The following is an 18697-nucleotide window of genomic DNA, read 5'->3' as shown; positions in this document are numbered from 1 at the left end:
CTCTTCTTTGAGGCAGCCCCTGAGATATTGGAAGACTGCTATCATGTCCCCCCTCGTCCTTCTCTTCATTAAACTAGACATCCCCAATTCCATCAACCGTCTTCACATGTTTTAGCCTCTAGTCCCCTGATTATCTTTGCTGCTCTTCTCTGCACTCTTTCTAGAGTCTCAACATCTTTTTTACAGAAAAATGTTTATATTCAATTGTTTATCTATTAAAATACTAAGAAATGTATTAATTTAAGGTTGATAAATGAGAATATTATTGGAAGAAGAGAAAATCAAGGAAAGCTACTATGTGGATTATGGAATTATAGAAACTAATTGTTATTGATTGTTTGTAAGTACAAACCCAGACAACATGCTATTTACCAAATATTAAGGTGATTATGTTAAAAAAAATTGTATGTGTGTGTGTGTGTGTGTGTATAGGTCTTTGGTTATTCGGTTTTCTCCCGCGTAAAATTGGAAGTGTCTTGGCGACATTTCGATGAAGTCCCATTCGTCATCTTCAGGCTGGTGTTTTCAGCTTCGTGCTTCGAGGAGCACGAAGCTGAAAACACCAGCCTGAAGATGACGAATGGGACTTCGTCGAAATGTCGCCAAGACACTTCCAATTTTACGCACGAAGCTGAAAACACCAGCCTGAAGATGACGAATGGGACTTCGTCGAAACATCGCCAAGACACTTCCAATTTTACGCGGGAGAAAACCCGAATAACCAAAGACCTACATACAAACACCTGCGAAAACCAGAGAAGAACTGAAACCAGAGTCTTCAACTGAAGTCCTGCTGAGGACATCACCTAGTCTGGTGACAAAATGTTTGGAAGCTAAACAGCAAAGTCTGGAGAACAAACCACCACCAACATCTACCACCCGAGCTATCCTTTCTGAGGTCTCTCCTACAATCTGGGGCTTTCTGACTGTCTCTCACCCAAGTACAAATTAGGAAACAAACTGGCAGACCAGTCATGAAGCCATATATTGAAGGACATAGTCCAGGGTGATTTATGACTGTCAGAATAAAGCAAATTTGCCCTGGGTGGGTGAGATGGGGTTCTGTGATCCAAATGAAAATGAGTTTATTTGCATAAATGGATTCTATTTGAATCACACAGAGACCCCTTTTTCCAACTGATTCGAGTCACCTCCTAGCTTATTTTTTCTGCTTCCTATTCAACAGAGCGGGCTCTCAAGCTAACCTCTGCCTCTAAGTTCCTTCCCAGCTAAGGAATTAACAAAACAATTGACTCACTCTTCAGTCTATGCAAATTCTTCCTCTGCAAGTTAATTGCTTTGCAACTTGATGAGAAAGAAACATTTATTTAGCAAGGGCTCAGCACAAGAGAGGGGGGGAAAGGGATGGCTCACTTCAGAAAGAAAAGAGGCAACTTTCTAGTTGAGAGTTGCTTTTCTTATCAGGATGTTAGTTACAAGTTGAACACAACTGACCCTTGATCCAGGGGCAAGAGGGCTCTTCACCCATCCGTCCTGAGTAGATGGGAAATGATTTTTTTTTTTCCAATCATCACCACTCAGCTTCCTAGTGGCTGGATAGAATCAGCATTAAAATTAGATTTATTTATTTGTTTGTGTGTTTATAAAATGCATTGGCCCTCCTGTCATGGTTCCGGCTGACGAACTCAACCAAGCAAACACTTTCAAGTCATTCCAATACTCCTAACTGAGTATTCCAATACTCTTTACTGAGTACATCATTTTGGCACTTATGAAAGCAAAGCCAGCTCTGGCAAAACCCCACCCAAGCCCCACATAGTAAAAGCCTAGAATTCTCTCTCTTCCCTCTGCGTCAGATCACGATGCCCAATTAAATGCAGCAATATTGTTATGAGAAAGTACCTCTGGGTTTGGCCAGACACCTGATAAACGGTTCCCATGGTCTGCTCCCTTAATCTTTGAAGCCTGCATTCCAGTCCGATTCCTTTCCCCCTAAGTTCCTTGGCAAGGTGAGAAGCAATAACTGTTGCAGCAGCAAAAAAACATGCTTCAAAACTTGACACCCCCATCTTACCAACAGGTAACTCTGGGCAGCTCACAATCATATATGTGTGTGTGTGTGTGTGTGTGTGTGTGTTTTCTGAGGTTTTCGTGGGTGTTCGTATGTAGGTCTTGGTTATTTGGGTTTTCTCCCGCATCAAATTGGAAGTGTCTTGGCGACGTTTTGACGAAGTCTCATTCGTCATCTTCAGGCTGGTGTTTTCGGCTCCTAGAAGCAAGAAGCTGAAAACACCAGCCTGAAGATGACGAATATATATGTACACACACACACATACATTAAAACGTAAATAAATTAAAACCAAATATTACAACTTAAGGACACATGGGGAGGCAGGGGGAGGGGGGAGAATGTGTTGTTAGTTGATCATCCACCCCCCACTGTGCTGTTCCCCCCCAGGCCAATGGGCAGAGCCTGGTCTTTAGGCCCTTATGAAAGGATAAGAGGGTTGGGGTCAAGCTTACATTAGGGGGGGAAAGATATTCCAGAGAGCAGGAGCCACAGCTGAGAAGGGCCTCCTCCTGGACCCCACCAGCCAGAATAACCAGGCTGATGGGACTCACAGCACGCCTCCTCTTCTAGCACGAGGGGGGACAGATTGTCCAGATTCAGAGATATTGCGATATCGAGAGGGCATCTAGTTGGGGAAACCGGCCATGAAGACCTCACTTGCATCATGACGACATTGCACAATGACACGGGTGACGTCATTCTCCCCTGTCCAACAGACAACCATGGGAACAAGCTTTGTTGCCTTTTGAACTCACCGGAATAAAGTCGTGGGGGGGTCCTGCCTGCCTTGGGAAGATGGATGGATGATTTGTCTACCACCGCTGTGCAGTTTCAGATTGACTAAAACCCAAGCTGAATCTCGGTCTATGTAATTAGAAGCTCTTTGCTTTAGCTTTGTTTGCCAAAATGGTAGTAAATATTTTACAAGTATTGGGTAATCTTTACAGGGTCCCCCTATAAAAAGGCAGTGGAAGGATCCTTATTTGCTTCGGCTGTCGCTAGGATACTGTTTCTTTTCCAGAAGTTTTGGCTGATTCCTAATATATAAGCATTAATTCATTACCTCTGCTATGGCTTGACTCTGTTATAAAATATTAACAGCCATTCAGTCTGGGATCAGGTGCTTTATGCATGTTTAACTTTCAGTCGGGGCTGTTTCTCATACTTTTAACCAGGGTTATTATCTTGTCACTTCCTGATAATAACATCAAGGCAAAAGCTTTTATCATAAACCTCTCCTCTTCTTTGCCAGAAACTTTCAGGGCAGTCCATGTGGGTTCAGCAATGAAGACATAGGAGGTCACCAAAGGATCCTTACTGGATCCCTGATTGCATATGAATTGCAAGTAACAACCCCCCCCCCGCCCCATTTTTTTTTTTTTTTTTTTTAGCTTAGTTGGTCTTCTGCTGATGGCTCTATTCCTGTCCTTCCTTGTAAAATAAGAGGATTTATTGACTGGCTTTTCATCAAAGCTGGTTATTTTATTTTACTTTATTATCATTTTATTTCATTTTATATTTTATTATTTTATTTTGTTGCTTTTTTAATGCAATGCAATGGACATTTTAAAAAAGGGGGGGTTGAAAACTTGGATATTCTCCAGAGGACTCAAGAGACAGGGGAAAGAGCAAAAAGCCAATCAAATCTAATTTGGACTGCAGAAATTCAAATCATCAATAGATGGCAGCTGCAGAGCTTGTGGGAAAGATTTTGGGAGGTAGGCAAAAAGGTCCTGCCTAAGGAACTTTCAAATAAGGGGCAGCATATCCTTCAACTGGATAGTGGGGACTCTCCCTAGTTCCTTGAGCTGAAAGCAGGGGTTCTCAACCTTGGCAACTTTAAGACTTGTGGACTTCAACTCCCAGAATTCTGGGAGTTGAAGTCCACAAGTCTTAAAGTTGCCAAGGTTGAGAACTCCTGCAAGAAATGGCAAGAGATTTGTACTTTCAGACTTGCAAGATTTTGTCAATGTAGCCTTACAATAAAGTAGAATTAGCTTATTTTGTTGTGGTTTTTTTTTTTTTTTTTTTGGTCTACCTGTGAAGGTTAACATCAGTCTTGCAAGTCTGAAAGTACAAATCTTCCTCCATCTCCTTTACGGCCTGAGAATCCTAGGGAAGGCCCCTTCTGATCTTCCTGCCCCATCCACTGTGTAGCTGAGGGCTATGCCTTCTCTTATCTAACCATTACCTAAGCAGCATCTCTTCACCCAAAGTCACAGCAGCAAAGCAATGGCCCAAAAATCAGATTCCTCTTCTCTGCCAACTAATGGTTGTGTGTTTTCCCTAGAAGTGGTGTCTTTATCACAGAGTCCTTGTTGGTTTCATTCAAAAGATGTTCGTGGGGTGAGATTTGAGAATCCTCCAGGCTGTGAAGGAGTTGGTATCAGAGGCTGCTCTGGAGAAACAGGGTCATAGCTTATGAGCAGTTGTGTTCTTTGTGCGCCCCTCTTGCTGGAGAACACTTAAGCTTGACAGCTCTCACTTGCCAAATCTCTGGAGCGCCAGACTTCATTTCTCTCATGAGGAACGTCATCCGGGATGCCAATCACGGCTCACGCAAGATGATTGATGTAAAACATCCAACCTCTCTCCATCAGATGGATTGTCAGAGCAGCTAAACACAAAGAACGGGGTGCCAAACCCAAGTCTCTCTCCCAAGTTCCCGAGCAATTGACTTTCCTGCCAAACAGATTTCTGTTTTTGCTTTTCCTCTTCATTCTCTAGAACAGGGTTTCTCAACCTTGCCTACTTGAAGGTGGGTGGATTTCAACTCCCAGAAAGCAATCAGTTTCAGTCTTCTCAACTGAGTCTTTCAATATTTTAGTCTTCTCAATTAAGAAGCTTCTTGGTTGAGAAGTGAAATGTCTTCAAGGAAAAAAGAAGAAAGTCCAGTTGCCTCTTGAAAAAGCACCTTTGGGACAACCTGACCTGGATGACTGAGAATCTCCATAGACATTGAAAATGAGTGGACCTCAACTCTCAGAATTCCCCAGCCAACATGAGAGCTGAAGACCACCCATCTTCAAGTGGTCAAGGTTGAGAAACATTGTTCTAGAACACTTTGGAATGTCTTACAAGTTTCTTTGGATGGTGTTCCTAACCATAGAAGAAACACTTTCCTGCCTCCAAACTGGGAAACTGTCCCACCCAGGGTGATTGCAAGAGACTCAGAAGAACAGAAACACTTATTATTTAAGTTGACTTGGTAAATGTAATGAATTCAGAAATGCTTTGCAATTTTTTAAAAGTGATAAAAAGAAAAAGAATTGACTAGCACAAGAGACTGGATGAGAAATTACAACTAGATCCAATTGTACTCCATATGTCCACTCTAAAAATTTACAAATTTGTAATGTGCTCCTTTTCTGAACTTCTTATTTTCACCGACTAACACCCGTAATGATTTTTCTAAAACAAAAAGATCCATATGTTAAGGGAAAGGCACACGAAAATGCATTTCTCTGGTGGGAATGGCTTTTTAAAAAGTGGATATTAGGAAAAATACTTGAAAGATGGTGACATTAGGACAAAGAAAAAGGCCCATAATGTGTCTATTGGGGAAAATGCGCATGGAACGACATCTTAACTTTTGTGCTCACTTTCTAAAAAAAGAGAGCATTCATCAGAAATGGATGTGGAAATCAGTCAGAGCAAATATAAAACTGGGAAAAAAGGGAATTCAAGAGAATCCATAATAGTTTTACTTATCTTTAGGACACATGAGTTCTAGCTGCTTAAAGAAACATAGAATCCTAGTATTGAAAGGGAGATCTACTAGTCCAACCTTCTGCAGGGATCTTCATTCCATCCTGGACAAAGAGCTTTTCAATCTTTTCTTGTAAACTCCTAGGGATGGCTTCCAGGTAATGACCTATGGTGGTTCCATGAGCTGAGATAGCACCATGGTGAAGATCAGTGGCCAGGTAGCAAGTGGACAGTCCATAAGTGAATGCCCCCAGTGTATAGTTTGACATCTTCCTTAATATTGCAGAGCCAAAATTTGGCATCAGAATTGGTTGAAGACTAACAGTGTGTTTTGGTCCATTTTAAAAGTTTCGAGAAAGGGTCAAGATAGGTGTGAGTCTCCAATTGTAGTCCCCACAATTAGTCCCACTTCAAAGCCAAAACCAGGCCAACAGTTTTGGCCAGCTGCTCTGGTGTTATAACATCAGCAGATGGTTTCCTGTAGACTGACTCAACCTTCTCTACTCCTCTTTACTGTTTGGCCTCATGCCATGGACTTTTGACGGCAACAAATTGCTCATCCTTGTACCCACCTTGACCCTCCCCCTCGACAAATGATTATAATATTCAGCAAATGATTATGTAATTCCCATCAAGCTTCTTAAAAATAGCACATTAAAAAGCAAAGTAAAACTTCAGGAAGGAAGGAGGGAAGGAAGGAAGGAAGGAAGGGAGGGAGGGAGGGAGGGAGGGAGGGAGGGGCAATCTCTTGTCATCTTTTCTGCACCACCTTACAGTAATCTTTCAGCTGCAAATTGGTTGGGGGTTTTGAGAGGGTGTTGCTCAGTTCTCTGCCAGCAGCGACTAAGTGGAAAGATAAGATTCAGAAAGGGGGGTCTTGACCTGTTCTTCTGCCTGTGATAACTCACCCCCCCCCCCAAAAAAAATAACCCCAGCCCCCTCTACTCATTCTAATACTTCTGGATCAGGAGACAAGTTCTCCAAAAGGAAGGATACACAACCCCCAAACCAGCTGCTAAACTGGGTCCCTCCCCCAGGGAGACAAAATTAGTGGAATGTGAGAAAGAATCGGAGAGGACATATTGTCAGGAAGAGAAAGAAGAGGTGTGTGTCCTCTATTCTGCAAACATGTGCACAGCCTGACAAAACTCCAAATGATTGCATATCATGTTGTGTACCTTGGGATAAAACACCCAGGAGAGAAAGTCTCTAAGGTGTTGAGAAGCTATAAATAAATGCTCTTCAGTTGTTTTATAAAGAAACAATCCACTATGGGGTTTGTGTGTGTGTGTGTGTGTGTGTGTGTGTGTGTGTGTGTGTGTGTGTCCTTCTCTTGCTCTTCTTTGTAAATCCTCCACAGATCTCGAGAGGGATAAGATAAGGTGTCCTTCTTCCTCCCAGGGTTGATCTCCCAATCTTCCTGGGCAGCTGGACACTATGTGGTGCAAACACCCTGGATGTATGATATCACTTAGAGAGAGTGGATTCTATACATTTAGTGTTAAAATGGACACACTTTTTACCTTTTTTGCCTATGGATCAAAGCTCTTGTAAGGTTATCCATCCATCCATCCATCCATCCATCCATTTATTTTATTTTATTAAATAATGACCATGAGGAACAAGTTCTCTATTCCTGGAGAACTTGAAGACGATCAGAGACATCCAGATTCTGAGGATCTTAGGGAAAATATTCCTGAAGTATCTTCTTGAGGTGTAGCCCCCCACCCACACCCAATTTCAACTGAAACCATTATTTTGCCTTAGGAAATGCAGATGGTAGAGTTTCTAGATTCACAGTGATCACACTCCTCATGAGGAAAGGGTTTACGCATGACTAAGGCCCTCTTGAATGCTTCAGCTGACCATGGCTGATGTCTGAAGCTAAAGAGGAGTTGGTCACGTCAGTCCATAAATGGGACATCCCCTGAGAAAAGAAGGTGAGGAATGGCTTAATGATGCTGCATAAGTGCTTTCCTTGGGAAAAGATTGGTGGGAGTTAAAGTGTCCTCTTACCCGCATGTGGGGAGCTGACGGGAAGACAAGAGTTGGCTTGATCTGTCACTTGCCTGCCCATTCAAGCAAGGAAAACAGCATCCAGAAGGGGTTGGTGCTACATTAAGCCAAATTTGATTTCAGGCATTCAAACTTTGTGAATGGGATTGAGGTAGAATGAAGTGATAACCATTTGATGGACAGCTAGGAGATGCTTCCACAGGGCAGAGTTCCTAACTTTAGCTTCTGAAGAACCTTCTGGAGAACTTTGGGATTTGACCCACGTCTTTGTGCTGAGGGGCATAGCAAGCAAACCCATGCTTGGCAGGAGAAAAATTATCTGCCTTATTTTCCCTACCAATTGTCCAAATATCAGTGTCTTCTGAGATGTCCTTCCAAGAAAAAAAAAAAGAGTTTCTGTGGTAATCATCCTGGATGGCCAAAGACTGGAATGATATCCTTGGATCTGATGATCATTCCTCCAATCTTTGTGACTTGATTCCTCTCAAGTGACAAGATCCGTGTTGGGATTCAGCCAGTTCACACCACTTTGGCAGAACCGGTAGCTAATTTTTTGTTGCCCAGACCCAAAATGGACTTTCAGAAGTGGCATCCACACAGAGAATATATTTGAATCCCACCACTGGGTGAGATGATACCATGATGGCTGGGGAACACTGGGAGTTTTGAAGTGATTAAGGTTGAGAAGCACAACTTCCAAAGGTTAACCATGCGATATAGGCAACCCTGATTCTATTTCATTCCTCGCCAGGATAGACCTAGGCTTGGATGATCTTTTGAAAAACTTGGCCCTCTGCCCAAGACTAAAATATGCCAGTGAAAATGTGAGTTGCTAGGCCTGGAACTTTTTGTCACCTGTGTATGAAATCTCCAGGCGGATGCCATCTGTCTGAGAATTAGCGCTGGCGTGTTTCTTCCACGTGCCAGCAAGGTTTTCTCAAGCTGTGCTTCCAATTATATTCCTCCTCAACTGTTCTCTTCCCTTCTGTATCCTTTTCTATAGGATTATATAAAGCATCGGTTGATGTTGGCTTAATAGCCTTGCGCTGGAGGTATTCAATTATTCTTGTCATCAGTGTGACAATTGACTCTGGTTCAAACCTGGCAGCAGAGGCCCTGCTTGGCCGTCTCTTGAATGAGAATGAACAAAGACTAAAGTCTTGTGACAGTTTTCAATGTCTGTTTGTTCTTTGCTAAGTCATAATCCTGGTCACCTGCTTGCCTTCCTGTTAGCTCCTGCAAAGTTGACCATATAAGAAGCACAACCATGTGTGTATTAACCTGTCAGGCATGAAGAATCAGGACCGCACCATAAATTCTAGCTAAGCAGATTTATTTTCTCATGCCTATTTACAAGAATCAACTAATGCTCAACACTAAATTGGCACTAAATAAGAGTTAACGGAATTCAAGAGGTGTTGGACCACTTGTGGGAATGTAATGATTCTAGGCTGATTCCTTTCATGACTCCACCTCAGGCTCTGCCTCTCTTTCTTCTACATGACTCTACTTGACTCTCCTATTCTATTCTATTCTATTCTATTCTATTCTGTTCTGTTCTGTTCTGTTCTGTTCTGTTCTCTATACTGGAGTACTAACTCCATCCTTATTGTAAGGTTACATTGACAGAATCTTGCAAGTTTGAAAGTATTTCTTCCTCTTTATTCTCAAGAAATGCTTCCCCCATCATTCCCCTTTCTGTGGTCTGTGACTCCTTTTCAGTATTGGTTATCCTGTTTTCATCTCTCTCCCTGCTGCCTCCCCAGGTCATTCTCGCAGACCATTACATCACCAGACCTATTCCATACATTTTATCGAGTGCCTTTTTCTCTGGACCATCAAGGTGACATACCTAAAGAGTCATTCCTACTGAAGCCCCACAATCTTGGGAGGTGGCTTGACCTGAATGAGTGATAGATCCAAAGTCACTCCTGAAGGATGTAATTCTCTGTGAGACAGCCGGTCTCAAAATATCTTCTTCTTTTTCCTTTCAGTGCATGATTGGACCATTGAAGGGAGGATCAGGACTGCATCTCTGGAAACTGGTCATCCTACATTTGCTTGGGTGAGTGAGAAGCCTCCTAAGAAATGGGGTGCATTTTGCTATGGTTGAAAATACACCTGACTGTGTCACTTAGTCCAGATTGTGAGCAGGAACATGAAATCTGTGTGGAGCACCTAAGCAATGAAAATAGACCACCCAACGTTTGACCAAGTGGGAATTTTCTATTGCACATTGGAGCATGTATCTGTGGTTGTTCGTTGATATGGTTGACTTGGAGGCCACTTGAATTTAGATTCTTCTGCTTAGCATGGAAAATAACTTGATGGCCTTCTGCTCATGCCAATGTCCCATATTTCTTTATCTAAAATATTGCTATCTGAGGCAAATGTCTACCTCTCACCATCTCAGTTTAATATAGAGCACTGTTTCACAACCTGGACAATTTTAGGATGGGTGGACTTCAACTCCCAGAATGCTGGCTGGGGAATTCCAGGAGTTGAAGTCCAGCCATCTTAAAGTTGGCCAGTTGAGAAACACTGCCATAGATCTTAATTCCATTGGCTCATATTATTATTATTATTATTATTATTATTATTATTATTATTATTATTATTATTATTATTATATATGGATCATCGCACAGTCAGCCAGATGTTCAGACTGGATTTGGCATTTTGTCTACCTATCGAGTCCTTACCCAGGACCTGGGATAGGCAGATGTGGATGTTTGATGGTATTACAGGTATCGTCGCAGGATGGAAGCAGTTCCTAATAAGGCCGCCTTTTGTAATTGACTAATAGCGAATTTGTCAATGCCAAGGAGCCTATTACTATTGGTACTACCCTTGATTGCTTTTGCCACAGTCTTTCTATTTCTATTTGTAGGTCTTTGTATTTTGTTATCTTCTCCAATTCTTTCTCGTCTATTCTGCTGTCTCCAGGCACTGGAGTGTTATGTTGCAGGTGCTTGTCTGTTTGAATTCTGAAGTCCCAGAGCAGTTTAATTTTATCATTTTCTATGACTTTCTCTATTTTATGATCCCACCAGTTCTTGCCTACAGGCAAATGATATTTCTTGCAGATCTTCCAATGCACCATTGTTGCTACTTTGTCATGCCGTTGCTTGTAGTCAGTCTGTGCAATCTTCTTGCAGCAGCTTACCAGCTGGTCCACTGTTTCTTCAGCTTCTTTGCATAGGCGCCACTTACTGTCTGTTGCTGTCTTCTCAATTTTGACTTTATATGCATTTGTCCTTAAGGCTTGGTCTTGTGCAGCCAGAATTAGTCCCTCGGTCTCTTTCTTCAATTTTCCTGCTCTTAGCCATTGCCAGGTCTTGTTATTATCTGCTTTTCCAGCTTTTTTTTTTTTTTTTTAATGTACTGACCATGTAGTGCTTTGTCTTCCCTTGCCTCTATTCTGTTCTTCATTTGGTCTTTCTTGTAGGCCAGTTTGGTCTCTCCAGTAGTCAATAAGCCTTCCTGATATACTAATTTCAGTGTATCTTCATCATTGTTCTTCAGATATTCTCCCAAAGCCATTTTTTCTTCTTCAACCATCTGATGTACTTGTAACATTTCACACCCACCTATTTGCCTTGGTAGATAAAGTCTGTTGCTATTATTATTATTATTATTATTGTAGTAGTAGTAGTAGTAGTAGTAGTAGTAGTAGTAGTAGTAGTAGTAGTAATTTCGAACAAAAGACGGTCAAGAGGCACCATTCAGAGGGTAGATTTGATGACCCTGGATGGGTCAAGCTGTAGATTTTTCTTCTCTTACATTTCATCCTTCTTGTTCTGTGACAATTGTTGGCCCCTTTTTTCCCACCCTGCACCACTCTCTCTCTCTCCCTCTCTTTCTCCAGGACACTCAGAAGAGGCAGGAGCAGGTTCCAGCTTGTACTGTATGTACAGAATCCTAGATTGAAATTTGTGAACTGTCAATTTGATAAGGCAGTGTGTGTGAGGCAGCAAACATCAGAGCTGGCTGTTCTCTGGCAATTTCCCAGCTTGACAGCTCTCTGGAGGGAACAAAGAGAGGTTTCAATACCGAACAAAATTTAGTTCCTTAATGGGGAAAAAAAAATCATCAGATGATTCCAGCATCCCTTTCTCTGGCTGTGGGTTGGGGTGGGAGGCTTTAAGGAAGCCAAATGCAGCTATATGTGTTAGGCAGGAAGAATCAGGAGCCTTCGTTGAGTTGTAATTAAGCTGATTGATGTCTCATGCTCAAGAATCTAGTCAGCTAATAGTCAGCACTAAATTGGTGCTAGATAAGAGTCAACAGAATTCAAGAGGGGATGGATTTGGATCATTTGTGGAAATGTAAGGACTCCAGGCTGATTCTTTTATGGTTTTCCAAAATCAGACCTAGGGAACTTAAGTCAACGGTCCATCAAATTAGTGGAGGGTTGAGCTTAACACAATCCTTTAAAAAAGTTTGCCTCCTGCTTCAAGAAAAAGAAGTCAGGACAGGAACTAAAAGTTGAGAAAAATGGCCTTGTTCATGCAATATCTTATCCAGATCTGTTTAGGATTGCCGTGAGGGGATGACCCCATGACGGTCATGTCACGTCAACCAACAGGGGTTGAATGGTATAAGCTATAGTTAAGCAAACCATGGTCTAATGTTGCTTGCTGTAATCTGGTGCCCCTTGAAAGGCATCAGTCTCTTTGGCCATGAAATTTTGGAAGCCTCAATCCTAACAAGTCTAAAGACTGATTTACTGCATTGTGCCAACATCTGTGAGGATTGTTCATACCAGCTTGGACTAGAGTCAGGTTTCCCATCACTGAAACCGAAGACAAAATAAGATGGATGCCGGATATAAAATCGGGGAGGGTTTTGTGTAGTTTTAACCCAGCCAGGAGAGAAGGCTGGGAGAGAGAATGAGCTGTTCAAGTCAAAATAATCGAAAGCTTTATCCCTTCAGTCAGAGAGGGGAAAAAGCAGGTTTATTTATAGAAACACGTCTATCCAGGGATGGTCTGTCAATGCAGAGGTCAGCACTTTCCTGGAGAACCAACAGCATAAATTGTCAGGTAGAGAAAACATTACATCCGCCAATAACTTCATTTTTGGAACACTCTGCAATGAGAAAGAAGAGAGAAATCAATGGGAGACAGAATTCTCCGTCTAGTCCCAGAAACTGCCTATGGCCCGGCTGTTGCCTTAAAGGTATCTGCTGCCACCAGAAAGGGTAATTGTCTCCTTTGGCAGCAAAACTGAAAGAAGGGATTTAATGGGAAGTAAAATTGGATGGACTGATGCTGCACAATCACTTAATGTGTCTCTGATAGAGATTTCTAGGTGATAAAAGAGAAAGAGGGATGGATGAGTTGATAGATAGATAAATAGATGAAGAAGGTAGTATAGATGGAATGGAATGAGGTAGATAGATAGATAGATAGATAGATAGATAGATAGATAGATAGATAGATAGATAGATAGATAGAATAAATGACATAGATTAGATTAGATTAGATTAGATTAGATTAGATTAGATTGTGGATGGATGGATGGATGGATGGATGGATGGATGGATGGATGGGTGACAGGCAGGCAGATAGATTAGATTAGATTAGATTAGATTAGATTAGATTAGATTAGATTACGGATGTATGGATGTATGGATGGCAGATAGATTAGATTAGATTAGATTAGATTAGATTAGATTAGATTAGATTAGATTAGATTACGGATGGATGGATGACAGGCAGGCAGATAGATTAGATTAGATTAGATTAGATTAGATTAGATTAGATTAGGATTGCGGATGGATGGATGGATGACAGGCAGGCAGATAGATTAGATTAGATTAGATTAGATTAGATTAGATTATGGATGGATGGATGACAGACAGACAGATAGCAACTGAGGACAGGACAAGAAATAATAGGTGAAAACTAATCAAGGAGAGAAGCAACCTGGAACTAAGGAGGAATTTCCTGACCATTAGAACAATTAATCAATGGAACGGCTTGCCTTCAGAAGTTGTGGGTGCTCAATCTCTGGAGATTTTCAACAGAGATTGGACAACCATTTGTCCAGAATCATATGGGGGGGGTCTCCTGCTCGAGCAGGGGGTTGGACTAGAAGACCTTCAAGGTCCCTTCCAACTCTGTTCTTCTGTACCTGTTTCTCCAAGGTTCACAGCCTAGGAAACTGGATGTAATCAGAAATGGGTTTCTTTTTTTTCTTTCTTTCTTCTCTCTGTGACCAAGTGGAGTGTGAGTTCCCATCTTGACAGTTCTGTGTTCACCCAAGGATGGTATGTTAATGTTAAATGAGGAGAAAGGGGTGGTTGGTTGAAGGAAGCCAGCAAAGTCTTGGCGTTGTTGAGTCTTTCTGTTATGCATGCTGATCCTTCATGCTTAATTACATCCTGACAGGAACAAAAGGGGTGAGAAGGAGCTGTCTTTCTTTAAAAAGGAAAAGAAAGCTTTCCGACAGGGGTAGGGAATTACTTTCTATGAAATATTTAAGGTGTTCTGCCTCTTTGGAAAAGCCAACCTGAGTGAAGGGCTCCTGTTTGGCCTTGTTAATTGAAAACACAAGTACTATTAGGTTCAAGAATTCATTGCCCGTCCTCCCAACATGAAAAAAACCTTGTCAGCTCCATAACTGGGCAAGCTTGTCTCAGTTCAACCATGTTAATTTGAGTGTGTCTGTGTTTCTGAGCTCATTAGCAGCTTGGTTCGCATATGACAGTGTGGTGAAGGGAGGAGGGTGTACGTAGTTTATACAGCAGGTGTTGTGCGACCCTGGCATGGGAAGTGGGATGAACTATGTACAGATTTTAGGGGTTGCTTTGATGTCCCCATTTTCTTCAGTTGTTCCCATCCACACGTAGGACAAGATCCTACATCCAGGGGTCTGGAGATTGGACCGATGAACAACACAGATTTCTTAGTTCTTGTGCCAAGGATGAATCTAAAGGTTCAGCCCTTCGTAGAAACATGCTCACTCTGGGTGAGGAGCATCCAACCTTGGCAACATCAAGGCTTGTGGACTTCAACTCCCAGAATTCCTCAGATAGCCATGCTTTGGGGGGGAAATCTGGGACTTGAAATCCACAAGTCTTAATGTCACCAAGATTGAGCTGGCTGGGGAATTCTGGGAGATGAAGTCCACAAGTCTTAATGTCACCAAGGTTGGGCTGGCTGGGGAATTCTGGGAGATGAAGTCCACAAGTCTTAATGTCACCAAGGTTGGGCTGGCTGGGGAATTCTGGGAGATGAAGACCACAAGTCTTAAAGTCTCCAAGATTGGACACCCCTGTTTCGGATATTTTCTTTTTCCATCTAGCAGGACCAATGAGATAATTCGCCTTCTACGCTCTATGAAAGGTTAAAAAACCCCAGCAATCCCATTGCTACAGAAAGACATCAAATGTCTGTAGATTGTCCCTCAACCTTAATGCAGATAGTTCCTGACTTGCAACTATTCATTAGGGATGGATGGATGGAAGGAAGGAAGGAAGGAGGGAGGGAGGGAAGGAGGGAGGGAGGGAAGGAGGGAGGGAGGAAGGGAGGGAAGGAAGGAAGGAAGGAAGGAAGGAAGGAAGGAAGGAAGGAAGGAAGGAAGGAAGGAAGGAAGGAAGCCAAATAGAAGGAATGAAAACAAATACATTACTGGATGGCTGCCTAACTCCACCCCCTTACATAGCAAGCTTTCTCCAAGGACCAAATCTGGAAACGGTATCTCGGTTTCCTTGGTGGGCAAAGGCTATTCAAATATAATAAAAAGTCTTGGCCCATATTCTTGGCTATTATTCATATTCCTTCCACGAGCAATCACTGCAAAGGGGGCCAACCTGACATGCCTTTTTTAACAAATTATTTTCTAAGTGAATTAACCAAGAACAGGGTGTTGGCCCAAGTCTGGGTTTTCAAAAGACTTCGGCGAGGCTCTGAATAATTGCGACACCTGTTTGTAGCATTCTCGGAGCGCTTGCCAAGGAGAACCCTTCCAACTCTCCACTGCATCCTGGAGAGAGGAGGCTGGTCTTTTCATCCTCAAATAAAACAAACAAGGAACAAAGACGGTGATCGTATTGAGTTTCATCAATGATATTGCCCTTTATTTGAGCAATAATTAGTAATTCCACTGGCACAAAGGCATAATTCATAATTGCATTGTTTTCAGGGAGCTTATTAATGTCATCCGGGACAATAGCAGCACGGAGGGGTTTGGGTGAGTGGGCGAGAGGAGAAGGATGTCAGCTTGGGCAGAAGGAAAAATGAAAAAGCTGGGAGTCAGGGAACAGAAAAAAAAGAATAAAAAAGGCATTTGGAAAGCTGGGGAAGAACAGCTTGGAAATGGCAGGAAATTGCCTTCTCCTTCTTCTCCTTCTCCTCCTTCTCCTTCTTCTTCTTCTTCTCCTCCTCCTCCTCCTCCTTCCTTCTCCTTCTACTACTCCTTCCTTCCATCCAGTGCAGAATTCTAAAGCCAGCCAAGAAAGAAAGGAAGGAGGGAAGGAAGGAAGGAAAGGAAGGAAGGAAAGGAAGAAAGAGAAAGAAAGAAAGAAAGAAAGAAAGAAAGAAAGAAAGAAAGAAAGAAAGAAAGAAAGAAAGAAGGTAAAAAGGTAAAAAGGAAGCATGTGCCTTCATTTGCATCTCTCCTGGGGCTGAAGAAGGAGCTGTTGCATGAGAGTTAATATTGAGGAATTTAAACAAGTTCATCCAGCAAAGCCATTAGAGTCCCTTGGGGGAACAGTAGAAAATCTCAGGCAGTTGGCTTGAAGCCAGCGTTTCTGGCATTTCTTCTTTCCTTCCTTCCTTCCTCCTCCTTTCCACCCCACACTCCCTTTCCGCCCCTTTCTTCCATCTATCCTTCCTTCCTTCCTTCTCCTCCTCCTCCCTTCTTTCTTTCCTTTCTCCCTCTGCCCCTCCCTCCCTTCTTTCTTTCCTTCTTTCCTTCTTTTTTCTCTTCCTCCTTTCTCCTCTTCCTTTTCTTTCCTACCCTACCCTATCCTTCCCTTCTCTTGCTGTCTACCTCCCTCCCTCTTCTTTTCTTTCTTTCTTTTCCTTTTCCTCCTTCCTTCCTTCCTTCCTTCCTTCCTTCCTTCCTTCCTTCCTTCCTTCAAGGTTGACCTGTACATTATCCATGCTGAGGGATGCATGCAGAGTGGTTGACCTCACTGAGGATTGCTATTGCAACAAGATAGCTACAAAGCATAGCAAAACTTTAAAAGCAGAGCTGGTCCCCCTTGTAGCCTCAGAAACTCCCAAAGCATGTCCCCAAATCCAAAGAGATGGCACTCAGACCAACAGCTGCATCTTGATCCACCGATTGATCTGGACCTTTCAAATAGGCGGTTTATTTAAAGACAGGAACGGAATCGCATTCCCTCACTTTCCCGGATAGTAGAGCCGAGCCTGCCTTGGGCTGTGCAGTCAAACACGCCAGCAGTTAAATTAATAGTAGCAGTTATCTGTGAATGGGACTCTTTGCAAAGAACGTAAACATAAATCCCTGGGAGATACCAGCAGCACGTTTTGGCTCCCAAGAGGTTCACAATCTACTAATTAGCACCCAAGATGCAAGAGAGGGGAGGGAAAAAGAAGGCGGAACAAGGGGTTTTTCCAAAGCCTTGATGGAAGGGCTGAGTTTTGAAGGGGAGTGTTGAGGCAGGGGTCCTTTGGGGAGGCCCTTGGCTTTACTGGCCCAATAGAGGCGTCTTCTGGGCATGTCCAGGTGGCCTTGAGCCTGGAGAGGGCAGTCACAGAGAGGTGGGGGTCAGCCTATTTTCCAAAGCACCTGAAGGCCAGTCAAGGAATAACGGATGGAAATGGATCAAGGAGAGATTCAACCTAGCAATAAGGAGAAATTTCCTGACAGTGAGAACAATCAACCAGAGGAACAGAAGTTGTCTTCAGAAGTTGTGGGAGCGTCATCACTGGAAGGTTTCAAGAAGAGAGTGGACTGCCATCTGTCAGAAATGGTGTAGGGTCTCCTGCTTGGGCAGTGGGAGGGTTGGACTAGATGACCTACAAGGTCCCTTCCAACTCTGTCATTATTCTTAACATTTTCAAGATCCGTTTCAGGCATGGAGGAAGCCAGCAAAGGGAGGGAAATCAGCAAGAATAAGATGCACATCAAAGGTTCTCGGCAGCCCATTGAAAAGCTTTTAATGTGTAGCCCCAGAGCAAAGAGAAAGTACACACGGGGGATTCTTGATGTGCTTTGCCCCGTCTTCCCGGCAAATGGTGTCAATCTGACATCACGGCAGAGAAAGTGACTTTCTTAACACCTTCCTTGAGTCCCTTCAGAGTGTTATGGGCAGAGAGGGAGGTGGGGAAAGTGGGCTTTTGATATTCTTAAGTGCCTTGTTTACTTCACGTTACCCTGGGTTTCCTGTAGTATGGGAAACGGGCCAGGCTGGTTTATAAACCCTGGATTCTTCCACCTCCCTCTTTCCCAAGCTCTGTTATCCAAGATCAGAAGCGTGTTTTTTTTTCACCCTTTCATTAGTGCTCAGACAGTGGAGTACAGGTAGGCTACAGCTACTGATGGCCTCTTTTCAAAGAAGAGGAGGAGGGGGGAGGAAAAGGACGAGGGAGAGGAGGGGAATGAGAAGGAAGGGAGGCAAGGGGGAGGAGATAGATGAGGAGGAGGAAGAAGGAGAGGGAGGAGGAGATGAGGAGGAGGAGGAGATAGAAGAGGAGGAAGAGGAGGAAGAAGAAGGAGGAGGAGAAAAAGAGGGAGACGGAGGAAGAGGAAGAGGAAGAGGAAGAAGAGAGTAAGGGAGAAGGAGGAGGGAGGGGGAGGGGGAGGAAGAGGAAGAAGAAGAGGGTAAGGGAGAAGGAGGACACCCTTAGCTGCCCGCTGCTACCTCAGGATGACCCTCTATACCTCTATTGAGGTCCACATTAGCCACGAAACCTTCTGCCAGAGTCAACGGGTTACTCCTTTAAGGACCCCCCCACCAGAGTC

General features: G+C 43.1%; 1 protein-coding gene across 2 annotated transcripts in view; it reads left to right on the top strand.

Annotated features, from left to right (window-relative positions):
* The window catches only part of LINGO1 (leucine rich repeat and Ig domain containing 1), a 272719-nt gene that overhangs the window by 164750 nt on the left and 89272 nt on the right, over positions 1-18697 (top strand). For both annotated transcript variants that reach the window (XM_039337635.1, XM_039337636.1), the window contains one exon: positions 9751-9821. The gene's annotated coding sequence lies outside the window, so the exon portion shown is untranslated. The remainder of the gene's footprint in view (positions 1-9750; positions 9822-18697) is intronic.

This window comes from Crotalus tigris, unplaced genomic scaffold (genome assembly GCF_016545835.1).
Source record: "Crotalus tigris isolate CLP2741 ecotype Arizona unplaced genomic scaffold, ASM1654583v1 scf7180000017683.1919423, whole genome shotgun sequence".
Classification (NCBI taxonomy): domain Eukaryota; kingdom Metazoa; phylum Chordata; class Lepidosauria; order Squamata; family Viperidae; genus Crotalus; species Crotalus tigris.
Note: the sequence above shows the minus strand (reverse complement) of the source record. Positions and strands in the feature narration are given on the sequence as shown.